Consider the following 5254-nt stretch of genomic DNA (forward strand, 5'->3'; position numbering starts at 1 on the left):
GGCGCGGCGTTCCGCCGGAAGTGCAGCGCGCGAGCGCCTCCGCGGGGGCGGGGCCGAGGGGGCGAGGCCGGAAGCCGGGGGAGCGGAAGAGGGAGCGCGGGCGGGCTGGGAGGCCCGGGGGAGGGGGGCCTCGCGGCACCGCCCCGAGCGGACAGAGGCCCCGCCCCCTGCGGCGGCCCCGCCCCCCGGCGCCTCTGCGCCGCTCGGCCTGGACGGGGGCGGCGAGGGGCGCTCTGGGGGCGGGGCCTCTCTGCGTCCCTTTGGGCGCTCATTGGCTGGCTAAGGCCGGCGTCCCCGCCCCCTCCAGCGCGGATGTGCCCGAGACGGAGCTGCGCCGGGCAGCCCTGGGCCGCGGGGGCGGAGCCTTCCCAGAGACCCCCCCCCCGCTTCCGCATGGGGAAAAAAGCAATGAGAAGTAACTATTATGGAGAAATACACACAGAAGAAACAGTCTGTATAAATGAAGAATGAAAGACCTCCAAAATGAGGTCACGTGACCCCCACTGCCATGCCTTCTACTCTCTTCTGGGGTCCAAGTGGGAAGAGGAAGAGGGGGGGCGCCAAGGGAGGGCCCAGTGCCCTGTCTGCGGCCTAGCTCACGGGGCGGAGACCCCGGCCCCCGGGAAGGGCGGGGGGATAGGGCCTCCGGGACCACAGGCCAGAGGAACGGGCAGCCGGGCTTGCCCAGGGGCAGGGGCTGGGGCGCAGGGCCCGTGAGCCAACTTGGGGCCGGAGGGATTTTGTATTGATATTTTATTTTTCCAATGACAAGGTATGAAAGTTTGTCGACCTTCGTCCACCTGCATATCTGTAAGTTACACAATTTTCTCCCCCGCGCCCCTCCCATCAGTGGGGAACAGTTTAACATATTTACATGTTAGTCATGTTATATGCGAGGAATTAAGACGAAGGGAAAAGAAAGAAAGCCATGGGAACGGAGAAAGTTTTAAAAAGTGACCATAGTGTTCCTTCAGATTCTGGGTTTTTGTCTTTTGCCTTTTGTTTTGGTCTGGCTGTGGATAGTGTCGCCCATAGCAGGTCTCTCAGGGTTGTCTTTGTCTCCGGACTGCTGAGAGGAGCTGCGTCCATCAGATCCGCTCACATTGTTGGTGTGCGACCTTCTCTGGCTTCCACTGCAAGGAGTGATTCTTGAGGCTTGAGGAAAGAAGGGAAGGTTTGAGAAGAGCGGCCCATAAAATACAAGGATTGCCTGAAGGTCCAGTTGAGATCAGGTCACATAAATCTTAACAGACCCAATAGGAAAAGTTGTGTGTTCAGTACCATGTTACCAGGAATAGAAAAAGTGGTGACAGAAGAAGGCGATATCCAGCATGGAGGCCAGATTATAATTGAGCTGGTTAATTATAGTCTGAAGACTTCAACAGAGGAAAATGAGGCCAGAATAAAGTGATGAGGAGAGTGTCACTGGGATACAGTTGTGGTCAGAGAAAGGCGCTTAAGCGTTCTTGATCATGGAGGGTGAAAGTGAGATTGAAAGTATGAACATCATTGTTGGTGGAGTTGTGAACTGATCTAACCATTTTGATGAGCAATATGGAGTTAGACCTAAAGAACAATAAAACTGATCACACCCTTTCAACCAAAAATTCCAATACTAGGCCTAGATCCAGAAGAAATCATTTAAAAGAATGGGAAAAGTCCCACATGTTCCAAAATATTCATAGCAGTTCTCTTTGTCATGGCAAAGAACTGGAGATCGAGGGGATGCCCATCAACAGGGCAGTGGCTGAACAAGTTATGGTATATGAATGTTATAGAGTATTGTTCTATAAGAAACCATGAATGTTGGACTCTAGAGAAGCTTGGAATGAATTACAGGAGCTGATGCAGAACCAAGAGAACATTGTACATGTTAACAACAACATTGTGAGTTGATCAGCCTTGATGGGAGCAGCTCCTCTCAGCAGTTTAGAGAGCTAGGACCGTCTGTTATGGACAATGCCATCCACATCCAGATGAAGAAAAGCAAACTACAGAATCTAAATGAATACTACATTCACTTTTTAAAAATTTTTCTTCTGTATTTCTTTCGTTTCTCCTGGTTTTCTTTCTTTTACCTTAATCCTAATTCCTCATATCAAAAATGAATAATCTGTAAACATGTTAAGCAGAAATGTATATGTACAATATTTACCTGTTTGCCCCTGAAGGGAGATGGGGAGGAAGGAGGAAAGGAAATTATGTAACTTTAAAATATGCATATCCAGGTGGATGAATGAAAAACTTTCATAACATGTAATTGGAAAAATAAAATAAAATAGCAATTTAAAAAAGCAAGAAGTCTGAGCATCCACTAAAAGAAGGGGAAGTGGGGGGGGGGTGGGAGGACAAAAATCACAGACTAGATATTGAAGAAAGACAGTGAATGTGAAAACTGTCAGATTTGGGGTCTGAAGACTTGGGTTTGAATCCTGCCTCTGTGACTTCAGCCAAGTCTCTCAACTTTTCTGAGCCTTGATCTTTTCATTTATTAATGGTAAATTGAGAATAGACTTCTTCTAAATCTGTTACTCTGTAGGGTCTGGGGGGTAATCCCAAATTACAGGGCTGTCATGCCTTTGGACTTGCATTCACTTGAAACTACATCTCAGGAGCCCCTACAGGTGTAGACACTTTTACTGATCAGCCAGGAGATAAGAGTGAGAAGATGATACTGCACCAGAGTGATAACAGTATCAGAGGAGAGAAGGGAGTTGGAGAGATGATGCAAAGTGCATCAGATCTTGGCAGCAAATTGGATGTGGGCTGTGAGAAAAAGTGAGAAGCTGAGGATGACACCGAGGAGGAGAGCCTAAGAAACCAAGATAAGCTGACCTTGAAAAGTAAGTGTTTCTGCCTCCAGCTGCAACCCTTGGTAATAGGACTCTTTCTCTCTCTGCACTAGCCTTTCAGTGAAAAAAAAAAAAACAGACAGGAGGCTTTAAAAACAGCCATAACAATCATCATCATCATCATCATAGCTAAGGGATTTAGACACAGTACTGAGGTAATTTTGAGTACAGCTCATTTGCATGTAACTCTTTTTAGAGTTTTTAAAAGTTTATAATTAAGAAATTATAAATCAAAAAACCTATTTGGGGACCATGGGAAAAATCATAGAAGGACGGTTGGAATCACTAAGAGTTAAGATTGTTGAGGTTAAAATCTTCTTAGAGATGGATGGTTGCTCATAGAATCGTCCTGATCAAAGGCTTTAGAGACCAAGTGGAGAAAAGATTTAAGTGGAAGAAGAGTAAGAAATGGGCAGTCAAGAGAGAAGTGAAAAGTCAGCTGAGCACAGTCAGATGAATAGATCCACATAGAAATCTATATGGAGAAGTAGATACATAAGGAACATTTGTGGCCAGGGGAAGCTACTGTCTCCCAGGGAGAGCATCATACTGGTCCTGCTCTTCAGCCTATGACAAAGAGAGTCTTCCTGGATGCTGTTTCTCTGTCTCTTCTCTCTCTCTCTCTCTCTCTCTCTCTCTCTCTCTCTCTCTCTCTCTTTCTGTGTGTACCTCTGTCTCTCTCTCTTTGTCTCTGTCTCTCTCTTTCTCTGTCTCTTTCTCTCTCTTTGTCTCTGTCTCTATCCTCTCTTTTCTTTCTCAGTCTCTGATTCTCTCCAATATTTTCAGCTAAAATAAAAAAGGCTTTAAAAACAGAAAAAAGAAAGCTTTTAAAATAATAGTAATAGTTAACATTTGTCTAGTGCTTACTATATGACAGCAAAATACTTTACAATTATTATCTCATTTGCTTCTGGGTGATAGGTGAGATCATTATTGCCATTTTATAGCTGGGAAACTGAGGCAGGTTCATACAACTAGTAAGTATCAGGGATTAAATTTTGGAACTTAGTCTTTTAAAAGTTTATTTAAAAATTTTTTTCCAATTACATGCAAAGATGGCATTTATCCTTTTACAAACTTTTGAGTTCCATATTATTCTACCAACTTCCTTTCCTTCCCCCCAAGGGCAGTTAGATGGCACAGTGGATGGAGAACTGGCCTTGTAGTAAGTAGGATGGGAGTTCAAATCCAACCTCAGACACTAGCTGTGTGACCTTGGGCAAGTCATTTAACCTGAATTGCCTTACATCCAGGGTATCTCCAGTCATCCTGACTCATATCTGGCCACTGGACCCCAATATCTCTGAAAGAGAAAGGGAGGCAGGTGACTTAGCACAACATCCTCTAACTCAACTCCAATTCACATGCTTGTCATGGCGTCACCTCCGTGATGTCAGAGTCTTCTTCAAAAATGAAGGACAAAACATTATTTCTCTCCCCTTCCCATGGTAGTATATATGTTGTGCATATAAAATCAAGTTTTACATATTTCCATATTAGTCATGTTGTAAAAGAAGAATTAGAATTAAGGGGGAAAGCCCTAAGAAAGAAAGAAAAACATAAAAAAGGTTTTAAAAAGTAAACATGGCATGATTTGTTCTGCATCCACACTTCGTAGATTTTTCTCTGGATGTGGATGGAATTTTAAATAATATGTCTTTCAGGATTGTCCTTGATCACTGAACTGTGGAGAGGAGCTGCTTTGGTCATCTGACATTGCTTTTACTGTGTATGATGCCCTCCTGGTTCTGCTCGCTTTACTCAGTATCAGATCATGTAAGTCTTTCCAGGGTTTTCTAAAGTTCCAGCCTTCATGATTTCTTACAGAACAATAGTATTCCATGACATTCATATACCACAACTTGTTCAGCCATTCCCCAATGGATGGGCATCCCCTCAATTTCCAATTCTTTGCCACCACAAAAAGAGCTGCTATGAATATGTGTCCATGCGAGTTTTTTTTCCCCCTTTTTATGATCTCTTTGGGAATACAGACCTAGTAATGGTACTGCTGGATCAGAGGGTAGGCACAGTTTTATTGTCCTTTGAGCATAGTGGAACTCAGTCTTCTTAACTTCAGACCCAACTTTCTTCTGTGACACCTCTCTGTCCCTTTCTATAGAGTCATGACTAACTTATTTCTCAGCAGTGGAGTTTTTGGCCTTGTTGCCAAGTGGTATCAAGACCTGGCCCAGAGCCCTTGCAGCCAGCTAACACTGAGGCTTGATCCAACTTCTCTGTCTGGGCTCCGGTGTTTGTCAGACTTCCACCTAACTTACTGTAAGCATGTCCTCTGTCCTGATGTCATTCCCTGAAGGTTGGCCTAAGCACTCATGGAAAAGTGATATGTCTATTAGCTACCCATTTCCTGTAGAGGATTGTGGGGGGTGGGAGTGTGAGGA

The sequence above is a fragment of the Macrotis lagotis genome, chromosome 5 (assembly GCF_037893015.1).
Source record: "Macrotis lagotis isolate mMagLag1 chromosome 5, bilby.v1.9.chrom.fasta, whole genome shotgun sequence".
Classification (NCBI taxonomy): domain Eukaryota; kingdom Metazoa; phylum Chordata; class Mammalia; order Peramelemorphia; family Peramelidae; genus Macrotis; species Macrotis lagotis.